The 12,246-nt window shown below is 38.0% G+C and overlaps 1 long non-coding RNA gene across 1 annotated transcript; it reads left to right on the top strand.

Moving 5' to 3' along the window:
• Positions 1-1,121: 1,121 nt before the first annotated feature.
• On the top strand, positions 1,122-3,947 carry LOC121192625. The gene is made up of 5 exons (XR_005895227.1): positions 1,122-1,243; positions 1,342-1,432; positions 2,710-3,109; positions 3,339-3,507; positions 3,763-3,947. It is a non-coding gene; the product is annotated as an uncharacterized LOC121192625 (long non-coding RNA).
• The last annotated feature ends 8,299 nt before the right edge of the window (positions 3,948-12,246 follow it).

The raw sequence follows: 12,246 nt of genomic DNA, 5'->3' as shown, positions 1-12,246 counted from the left end.
TCCCTCTGGACCAGGTGGACCTGATGCTGGAAGAGAGAGGAGTCTGTTGAACTTCAGTGTGATCACAGCAGCACCTGTGTCCACCTCAGGCAGAGACCCTGTCTCACCTGTCTGTGTCCACCTCGGCCAGAGTTCCCAGAGTTCCCATCTGTGTGATGGTCACAGTCTGGTGTCAGAGGTCAGCGTGGGGCAGCGCTGTGGGGTCATCCTGGATTAAACCTGCTTCTACTCCGAGCAGGGGAGGCAGTCACATGACCAGGGCTCTTATGGCTGGGACACATTGCCTGCATGAGCGGTTTCTTGTCCCCTCCATGCTTCATCTAGAGATTTGGGATCTTCTCGTCTATTTTTTCTGCTTTATGTGCACAGTGCTCCACAGCAACATCATACCAGTTTTTCCAATAGAATTGTCTGTCAGTATATCTAGAATTCATCAGGGCTGTTTTTTTCTGTGCGCTCTCTGTCTCTCTTTCTGAATAACAAAATCATTTTGATATTAATGATAATTATCAAAGGCAAACTCCATAGAATCCATAGAAAAATAGGACTAGCAGTAGCAGCACCACAGCAACGCTGGCTGTGTGGACAAATGTTGCAGCAGTTCAGCAACACAGGTGTCATGCACTGCTCATGCAGACTATGTGTCCTGGCCACTGGGAGCTTCGATGGCATCAGTAAAGTCATGTGTGTTTATTCTGGTCATCTTTACATTAGAAAAGTGTTCAAAGAGTCACCAGAGTTGGTGAAGGCAGCAAAGGAACTTTCTCACCTTAGAAAGCATTTGCGGAAAGCCCAGGAATCCTCCCAGATCTCTACCAAGATACATTATGTTATCACAATAGGTAAAGGATAACCCTTAATCCTTGCAAGTTTAGAATCTAAAATCAATCAAAAATGTAAATAGAAATGACTAAGGACTTCTGGAATAAAGGTGTTATCATTACCAGTATTTATTTTGAAAGTTCTTGAATTCACATTTCTTTAATAGTCTTCCAAGGCAAAATTATTGTTCTCTAAATCTATTGTGTAGCACTGTCAGTCATGACAACAAAATCCTAAGGAATGAGGTCACAAACTGATGTTCAAATACTGCTTTGCTCTTTCCCAGATAAGAAATGCCTCAAACAAAAAACTGTCCGATGTGCATGGTGGCGTATGCCTCAGTGCGCCAGCATCTCATCAAATACCACCAAGTCCAAACTCGATCTGAATTACACCTGCTCCTGAATTATGCTTCTGGCATGTAAGTCCTTTACATGGTATATGATAAAACATGATACAGAAATGTGCCTGTTCCATAATTCTTGTGTTTTTAATCTTGGATGTTGTTTTTGTTTTCAGTCACAGGGGCAGGCTGGACTGTCCGCTTTGTAATTACAAAGACCTCGTGCGACTCGACAAACACCTTGAAAATGTTCACAAGGAAATCAAGGTTGGTCCATTTTGTATTTAAAAAAATAATGTAGGAAGTTTGATCCAAATGTATGCGTTTAGTGATTTGACCATTTTAAAGAATATGGTCTAAACATGCTCTGTTTGCTCTATTTTGTTGTGATTTGGTGCTGTATAAATACATTTAATTGAGTTACTTTAACCCTTGTGTGGTGTTCATATTTTTGTTACTCAGCCAGTGTTGGTGGGTCTGGTGGACCCGCTGCATTTTTGGGTTTTTAATTTAACACAATCAATTTTATGTTAAAATACTCAACAGATGTTTACTTCATCTCAGTTACAAGCAATATAAACGGCATATATGGTTAAGATTAGCCCTTTCCCTTTGTTAGATCACATTTATGAATTAAAGTGCTACTCGTTCTTTTTGTTTTTTAATAAAATGTAATTTAAATTAACACATTTACAAATGAAACAAGGTTTTCATAACTACTGATTTGTATTTATTGTATGTATTTATTAGAAATTCATCCCATTCAAGTTGGTTTACATAGCACAAGCTGAACACTAACCATGTTAATCTGGACAACACATCAGCCCCATTGAACACATTGTCTTTTCTATACAACACATGTCCTATACAACACTTGAGGAGCAGAGTTTTACTATGTACTTTTTGCACTTGATGCATGTATATTGTGTTTTCTGTCCATCTTGGGTCCACACACTCGCAGCACTTCTTTTTGATGCTCCTGGCCACAGATACTCTCATCCCTGTGCAGTGTACTCATGAGTACCACATTCTTGCCTTTCTTTGGCACAGAGGACGCCAGGGACGTGTCAGCCGTGTACACAAACTTGGAAGAATTGACAGGCCTGTTCTTTGTAGTCAGCAGTTGGAGTGGGAGCTCAGACTTGTCTTTCTGTATCGTTCTCACCATGGTCAGCTTCCTCTTTAGGAGCTCTGATCCCAGCTTGTGCGAGGTAAAAAAAAATAAGTGAGTGAAGGTACACTGGACCTACAATTTCCACACTTTAATTAGCCCCGGGTCCAGTGGACCCGAACATCCTGTATGTAATGTAAATGTGTTTGTGGGGGGGGTGTACAGTGTGTGGACATTGAAAATGTGTTCTGATATATGTTCTTCACAGAAAATGAGCTGAGGCCAATGAGTCTGAGTTTGAAAAAATAATTAATCGTATCATTTTTTTTTTATAAAAAAATGAAAATGGGTCCCACAGACCTGAACACCATACAAGGGTTAAGTATTCAGTGCTTTCAGTACAGTATTCTTGTCCATGTCTATGGTTTTGCAGAGCTGTCACTACACTGAGATTGTGAGAAAGGCCAAGTAAAGTGCCAAATTAAAAGCCCTGAAGGAGCTTAGGAGGTCGAATCCCCAACCTGCAATGGTCAGCACACTGGACCTGGAACAGCTGACCAGCAGCAGTGAGGAGGAAGAGGAGAGTAGTGTGGTGAAGGAGGACACATGACAGAAGGAGGCTGAAGGACATGATGAACCCTCTTTCTCCTCTCCAAGCCATCAGTCTCCCAAGCAGTGTCAACAATGTTCCATACTCAAGCTTAAAATCCACCACCTGCGTGCTTCAAGGAATCCACAGACAGCATCACCACCGACGACTACTCCGGCTCCACAGCGGAAAAAGTACGAGAGGGCAAATAGGGAAACTGACCAGAATGAAATCCCCCCGTTTGGTATGTATGAATGGATGTTTGTCTGCCTTTTTCAGATTTACTTGGTTTGGATTTTTTTTTTTTTTTAATCAAAAGCACCATTACATTTTGAGTGAATGTGCAGTCATACATTTTGATCAGAGAGTTTCTTGGTATTGAATCAATGACTTTGTTTTAACTGCCTTGTTATGCCAGTTTCTGTACTACTTAATTCCATTGGCACTGCTCTACTTCTTCACCTGTTTCACAGAGAGAGTCATGAGAATCTGGTTTCAGCACATTACTGGCTCTGGCAAGAGACAGGTGGGGAATGCCAAGCAGCATGTAAGCCATGTCCGGCAGTGGATCATTTTTATGGCACAGAGTGCAGTGCCTGAGATGACTTTGGGGTTTTCCAGGGACAGAGACCGGCTCCTTGAGTAAGTCCATTTTAATATTTAATTAGAAATCTAAAATCCATCAGACTAATCCTTCCAATCATAGCATTGTCATCACTAACCCTTCCAGGTTTACCATCCACATATTTAAGAATTATATATTGATGCATATTTGTGTCTGCTTGATTTCCCTATTCGGATGGCAAAGAGGGAGATCCCAGCAGCTCTCTGTAAGTCCATTACTGCAAGAAGAGCAGAGTATCACATGCTTTATAACAATATCTTTGTACTTAACAGCAACCCTTGAGAAAAGGCCGAACAAGGAGAACCTTGAGCATCTGTACGGCTTGCTTGGGGGATTCGCTGTTTGTACCACTGGCCACAGGAAGGGGGTCCTCACTAACATGAGGGTAGAGGAGGTGACCTCTGCGGAGCGTGACAGTTCCGGACGGGGAATAAATTGGAATAAGAAAATAGCAATATGGGCCATACCTGTTTTTAGACAATTAAGTCTTTGATTAAGGGTGAGGGTACAGTGTTGTCAGTTAAACCTGACTTTCTTTGGTGTTCCTCTGAAATTATATATTATATTTTTTTTTTAGATTAGATTATAAAACATAATCTTAGTATCTTTTATGCAATGAAAAGCATTGGTGGTTATTCCAAATTCAAAATCATCTTCCCTAATCTACCCAATTTCTATCATCCAAACTAATTCCAAATGCTGAATATGAAATACTTGTGCCTCCAAGTTTAGAATTCAAAAGGGCTATATAGTCCAAATACTGAGCAGCATCAGCACTTGTGTAAGAATTTTTGGTAACACTTTAGAATAACGAACCTTTATAAGACATTTATAAGCTATTAGAAGATGTTAGTTAATAGTTAAATAAGTATGAATAAAGCACTTATATACAGTTATAAATGATTATTAAATCATTTATTACTTAAGTTACAAGACATTTATAAGCTATTAGTAGATAGTGAACTAATCATGAATAAACCATTTATATACATGTGTAAATGATTATAAAACCATTTATCACTAAAGTTGTGCAACATGTATAGATGATTTAGACATTATTAAAAATGCTGTGTCAACATTGTGCATGATTTATTCATCATCAACTAATTTTCAATATGATCAACGTTATTAGTAAATTATTGGTGAAATAGTGTAGATGTGTTAAAAAACCCACTGTACCATTTGTTTAATCATGTTAAACAGATGATTTGTTAAGCATTTATAAAAAAAAAATCTATAAATGATTTGCAGATATTATTATGTCCCTTAATCTAAAGTGAAGACTATTCATTATTTACAAATGTCTGTTAATGTTTTTAAATGATTTGTGTACCTTTTACTCACCTCTTATGAACGACTTTAATAAATACAAATATGAGGCAATTACTAACTTGTCTTTTCATGTTGAAACAAATGATTTGTTAGACATTCGGAAAATATCTATTAATCATTTGCAGATGTTATTATGTCCCCTAATCTAAAGTGAACCATATTCATCATTAACAAATATCTAATAATATTTGCTAAAGATTTGTAGACTTTTTCATCACATGTAATAAATGTTGTAGACAACTTTGGGATCCCTCCTTCTTTGTTACATCAAACAGTGACAGAATTAGGAGTACAGAGTGTATAAGTGTATAAAACATTTTATTAAAGCAAGCACAGCAACCAATGTGCAACAAAACAGAATAAAGCAATAACAAGTGCTTTTCAACAGCCTGCACATTAAAAACACCGTTAATCCAGATAAAACCTGTTTATAAACATTGTCTTAAAACAATAACTTGATTCTTCTGAAAAACTAACCCGAACACTCCAAGTTCTGAACTCTTACATCCTCCTCAGGAAGGGGAGAAGTTTCCCTTCCTTTTTCATGACATGACATGGTTTCTCTGTTGTGTAGTCTGTTTTATTCTGACTAGCTGTACCTTACTTTTCTAATATCATGAAGTAGTCGACCTAGGGGACCATGATGATGTTTCCTAGCAAGCCAATCATGCCACTCAATGACTGCCAGGTGGTCTTTAAATAGCTTCTCTGTGCGGTTACCACTCACTCTCCACACCCTCTCCTGTATGCTACACTGTGGTTCACTGTGTAATGGTTGTAGCCAAGCTGAGGCAAAGCATTTCTGTAGGCTCACCATTCATCACTAATGATGCTTGACCCCCTCCTTGCATGGTGAGCAATTATTGGCACCAGTTCCCTCCTCGTTCTTCGCTCCACCAAGCGCAGCACAGGTTTCCCTGGCCTCTTCCCACTGCAATGCATCCCTAGCATGCCAAAGACCCACTTCCTCCTCTTCCAGCCCCCAGCCATTCTGCCCCTTCCATACTGTGTTTGGGGAAAAATTGCAAAATAAGAAGGAAGATATTGACATTGAGTTAGATAAATGAATGATGTGAGCACAAGTTGGAGGCAATTTATTTTCAGTAATCATGACTGAACATACTAATGAACTTAAGGGTGAGGAAACCCTCCTGCTTCTCTAGAGATTGTTGCTGTTGTTGTGTCTTTATTATGAAAAATTATACATACATTTAAAAAAAAATTATGGAATATACTGTGTCCTATTTTCCCACGGTGGTGACTAGTTAATGATGACCAGCTTAATAATTTGCAGTGGTTAACACTTAAGGTTATACTTGCCTTTATGTCTGAAGTGACTCTCATCGATCAGAACAAAGTATCTCTTCCCCCCTATGTGCTGTCCTTTTGTTCGTCGCAACTTGTCCATTGCAATTGTGCAGGCCTCTCTCACTTTTTGGGACATCTTTGACAGAGTTGCTGAGGACCCAGCAATGTCATCCATGATGAGGTCAACCTGGCGTAACCTCAGTCCTTGAGAAAATCTTGAAATACATAGTAGAAAATGTCATCATAACCCAGTGATTCAAGATACAGTAGGCCAACAACACAATGAATTCATACATTATTCCTAAGTGTAATCTGTGATTAGTGTTCTCAATACCTGACTACAAACATCAAAACACAAAAAAGATATCATTAGTCTAACCTGTAAATAAATTTCATCCAGTTGAACAGGGAGATTTTTGATTTTGCAAAAATCGATTTGTGTCGAATCGACTTCCTCACAGGTTTCCAATTGTGGTTGTCCTGCCACACCTCCTGGATCATACAATAAGAAAAATAGGGTCATAAATGACATTGAGGTATTAATTATGGACATTGCTGTACTACCTTACCAGGGATATGACAGTTACTCCAGTATAGGGCTTGTAATGAAACCCGTGGTTAACATTTTTAGCAACATAAAACTACATCTCCACATTAAAAACCATTAGCACATGATGCACAGAATTATATTTACAACATTGCTTTTCTGCATGAAGCAGGGACTTTCTGCAAATTCAGTACTCTAACTACACCCAAAACAATACACATGCACAATCATCACAAAACTAAAGAAGTTTCTTAGTCTTTCCTCTTTGTGTAAGGATAAACTAGAGAGTTTTTGTGGTGCCAATATACACTGCATTTAAGTCAATTCACTTAGAGTAGTTCTTTTTAGTAAATACTTTACTATAATACTATAACTTAAATACCTACCATTCAAATTGGTCCACACAATCTCTCCGTAGCTTCAGCTTCATTTTATGCTGACATGAATTGCATTTAACCTTCCTTTGTAGTGTTCTTTTCTTTTGCAGCCATTTAATCAGTTTGTGGTGGGGTGTTTTTGTTTTTTTTGGGGTTTTTTTTTTTTTTTTTGGTAGTTTTTTTCCCTTCTATCAGCTCTCTCAATTTACTGGCCAAACCAGGCATTTTAACAGCTCCCAAAAAATGAACCTCCAAGTTCACCGCCTACATTTGAATGCACATCCCGCATTTATGAATGAATGGATGGGCCCTCCAGAAAACTTCAATCTCCCACAAGGCAGTTCGACACGTTTATATGTCTGTGTGTTTAGAGAGCTGTTAGCAGCGTTGCCAGATGTATGGCGATTACCATATTTTGTAGAATAATTGTGCCCTTTATACTATATACGATCAGTGATGTCAAAAGTCCCATAATGTACGTTAATTTGATCGTTACACTTTGTATTAGTAGCTACAGTTTATATGTGCGTCAGTTGCTGCCTTCCCATGTTGTGGGAAATTTAAAAAGACAACTACAGCGCAGAGGAAAGATATAACAAATCTACATCAACAACTAAACATCACACTTTTTAAATAGTCGCTAACATGCATATTTTCTTTCTTTTTTTCTTTTTTTTTTTTGAGATGTGCCTTCTTTGATAATGTATTTTACACTAGTGCTTTAGAAATGTTCATTGTGTCCCTGAACGCAGCACCACTTTCAGCCAGCACAAGCTGTTGGTTAGGAGTCTTGTACACTTTCCCATATTTGTAACATTTTCCATCTAACGACACTTTCCGCACGCTCTTGTTCTGAACATGTACGTACGCCAGAACAAGCTAAGCGACTGTCACCCATTGAAGACGGGGAAGGAGCTGGCAGTAGCAGCAACAGCGCAGGTAACGTTAAGCTAACTTTTACAATAACGTTACAAGTCCACAGTTCTAAATTCACATTTGCTGGTTAACTTATTTGTTGACTTATTTTACCTGGCTGAATCTGCTAAACTATCAAGCAAGCACAAGCGCTCATCGTTTTTTAGCTAGTTAGCTCTATTAGCTATATCGGCTTGTCTAGCCAACTTTATCAACAGGACATGTCAGTGTGGTTTGGATAGTTTTGCTAATCCCACATGGTGAATGCAGATTGATGCAAGGTGATAAGCTATCGTAACATGAAACACTGAAGAACTTGTGCTTGAGCTATTAAGCATAGTAGTAGTTGTTTTAGCTCGCGTGATAACTAGAGATGGGAATCAGTTCAGGTTGAGAATCGGTAGTAAACCGCTCTATCGAGCTAGCTGCTACATTTTCTATCAACAACCCCGTTTTCATGGACAACTTTTTTTAATTAGAATGATTAAATTTGTGTTTAAAAAAAAGGGTGTCCATGTAAACGCAGTTAGTTATATGAATTGAGATATTCCAACCTATTGACCTTCTATCAGGTCAGCAGGCATCCTCCTGTCTGATTCTAACTGGCTGATTTTTGTATGTTTTTCTCACATAAATCAGGAATCAATAAGAGAATCGTTACAGAATCAGATCAATAAACAGAACTGATAATAGATTTGATATCCATAACATTTTACCAATTCTCATACCAAGTTATAACACAATGTTATAGTAACAATCAGTTTTGGTTAACTAGCTGCCACTGGTCCTTTTCTGTGTAGTTTCAGGTAACCCTATGCCACCGACCCCCACAGCTGTGCTGTCACTCAAGAAATTGCGCACACAGCTGGGGAGGGCCAAGGAAAAAGCTAATGCACAAGCCCAAAAATTAGAGGACTTGACCAAAGAGAAGGAGGCCCTGTTGGAAGAACTGTCTGAATGTAAGTATTGCATTGAGTAACATTACATAGCGTATTATTCAGTAGAGGCAAACCTTTGACTTCCATCAAATATTGCTCAGGGTACACAGACAAGCTATGTGAACTTCAAGAACGATTATACATTTGCTAATTGAGGATATCACGCTGTTGTATTATAACATTTCAAATAAATAAAAACACAGTCTTCATCGGGTCATGAACAGCTTCAGGTCATGCCAACACACTATTTGCAGCCACAACTAAGCCCTCTCTCGTGTTTACTGTGTCTAATGCATTTTTACTGTATGTCTGTCTTTCTTTTTGTTCTCTGTTAGATAAGAAGAAGAGCAAGAAAAGCAGTGCCAAGGTCGATGAGGATGCTGCAATAAACCTGGAAGACTCTGGGTCATCAGAATCATCCCAGGGTTCCTCAAGCTCCTCGTCATCATCTTCCTCGACCTCATCCTCTTCATCCTCTGAGGATGAGAGGAAGAAACACAAGTGGAACATGAAAAAGTATAAAAAGAAGAAACACAAGAGGAAGGGGAAAAAAGAGAAGACCAGAGGGGAAGAAAAACATTTCAGACACAGAGGTAAATGTGAGCTGGAGAAATTATGTGTCTTTGAGAGCTGCGATTACAAAAACTGGGCTTGTATTACTGTTTAAAAGGAATAGTTTGGAATTGTTTATCCACAATGTTGTTGATTCATGGATGTCCGTTCCAGCTCACTGCGTGCTGTTCTTGGTTTAGAACTTATCAAAAAAGTTTTGTGCTTTCTTTTGGGTCGATCATATATCTGTTGTCACTGTAATAAATAGCATTGCACCTCATATTATTGGAGAGCCTGTTCATTTCCCTTTGCAATGATGTCACATCTTTAAGGGTCATGCATTTGGGGGATGAGTATGAGCAAACACACACACACACACAATCACCTTTGTTGCTCATCTCCTAAATGCATAATCTTTATGAACTGGTCACTGTAAAGGGAAATGAAAGGGCTTTCTAATTACGCAAGATAAAACTATGTCACTAATACAGTGACAACAGAGATATGACTTTTTTGGATGAATTCATTTGTGTGTGTGTGTGTGTGTGTGTCACTAGCTGTCACAAACATGGCATTTATTACACCCTAATGACTACATGAAATGATTTGCCTTGTCATCATCTGCCTGGGACCCCTGGCAGCACATGTGCAAAATATGAATGCAGGTACAGAGGACAGTGGAGTCAGAAATTCACAGATGCTATCCTTTGTTCCCATCAATTGACATTCCAGTTAATTCCAGAAGAGTAGTGCAACAAATAATTTCTTTTTTAACTCTCGTAGGGATCGTAGGGAGTGCCCCCATAGCAGAGCTGGCCATTGCCTCACCAGAGAAGTATGGGGAACTGGTGAAGGGGTATTCAAGGCTGCAAAAGCTGCAGACATTTGTACTGAAGTGTGCTAGTTATTAAAGATGACCCTGCATTATTGGCTCTGATCAATGAGATGAAAAAGGAAGGGAAACTTCTCCCCTTCCTGAGGAGGATATATGAGTTCAGAACTTGGAGTGGTCGGGTTAGTTTTGCAGAAGAATCAACAGTTATTGTTTTAAAACAATGTTGATAAACAGGTTTTATCTGGATTAACGGTGTTTTTAATGTGCAGGCTGTTGAAAAGCACTTGTTATTGCTTTATTCTGTTTTGTTGCACATTGGTTGCTGTGCTTGCTTTAATAAAATGTTTTATACACTTACACACTCTGTACTCCTAATTCTGTCACTGTTTGATGTAACAAAGAAGGAGGGATCCCAAAGTTGTCTACAACATTTATTACATGTGATGAAAAAGTCTACAAATCTTTAGCAAATATTATTAGATATTTGTTAATGATGAATATGGTTCACTTTAGATTAGGGGACATAATAACATCTGCAAATGATTAATAGATGTTTTCCCAATGTCTAACAAATCATTTGTTTCAACATGAAAAGACAAGTTAGTAATTGCCTCATATCTGTATTTATTAAAGTCGTTCATAAGAGGTGAGTAAAAAGTACACAAATCATTTATAAACATTAACAGACATTTGTAAATAATGAATAGTCTTCACTTTAGATTAAGGAACATAATAATATCTGCAAATCATTTATAGATTTTTTATAAATGCTTAACAAATCATCTGTTAAACATGCTTAAACAAATGGTGGTACAGTGGGTTTTTTAACACATCTACACTATTTCACCAATAATTTACTAATAACGTTGATCATATTGAAAATTAGTTGATGATGAATAAATCATGCACAAACAATGCTGACACAGCATTTTTAATAATGTCTAAATCATCTATATATAAATGGTTTATTCATGATTAGTTCACTATCTACCAGTAGCTTATAAATGTCTTGTAACTTAAGTAATAAATGATTTAATAATCATTTATAACTGTATATAAGTGCTTTATTCATAATTAGTTAACAATTAACTAATATCTACTAATAGCTTATAAATGTCTTATAAAGGTTCGTTATTCTAAAGTGTTGCCGAATTTTTTTCCCCCAAATATTAGTCATGTGTACCCTGTTATATTTTTTGAATAAGAAATTTCATGTTATGTATAAATTTGTAGATTGGACGATCATTGGAGCAACATAAGAAGGCAAATGTTCGCCGTCTGATGAGCCACTCCAATGTGACTCCGGAGAAGTTCTATGAAGCAGACTTGAACTTCGACGAAGCTTTTGAAACTCGCAGGGACGCTGCTTCTGCCCTTGCTGACAGCTGCAATAAAAACACAAATGAAAACCAGAAAGACACAGACACGAGCAGGCTGTGGAGAGGAGTGAAAACAAGAGGAAGAAGGCAGCACTTTAGGAGTGTAATGTCAATTTATCATATAACCATATATTCCTTTATCAAGCATTCATATATTCTCATGAACTCGTATATTCAATTCTGGGTGAAGTACATATAACATGACCTGTAGTGGCCTAATGTACTTTGTTTACTGTACTTGGTGAGGACACCTGTTATGTCTCCGGTGCCTCCGAGCACAACTTATCTCTATTTTTTGACCTTCAGATTATTTTGTCTCCCTGCCATCCTTGAAATCCTGGTATGTGAGAAACAGGCATAAGTACTCTTGTAACTTGTAACCTGGGGTCAGACCTCTGTAGCATGACATGCTGCGTGAGCTCTGTCCTTTCTGCAGAAATTGATTACTCTGTAAACCTTATTTTATAATAAAACATCAAAAGACAATAACTGTCTAAAGAATTCTATTTCACTTCTCATCAGGAGGAAAGTATTTTTCCACCACAAGGAGGTGTTGATATGGCAAGGAAGAAA

Source organism: Toxotes jaculatrix, chromosome 2 (genome assembly GCF_017976425.1).
Source record: "Toxotes jaculatrix isolate fToxJac2 chromosome 2, fToxJac2.pri, whole genome shotgun sequence".
Taxonomy (NCBI): domain Eukaryota; kingdom Metazoa; phylum Chordata; class Actinopteri; family Toxotidae; genus Toxotes; species Toxotes jaculatrix.
This window is presented reverse-complemented; position numbering and strand designations above follow the sequence as displayed.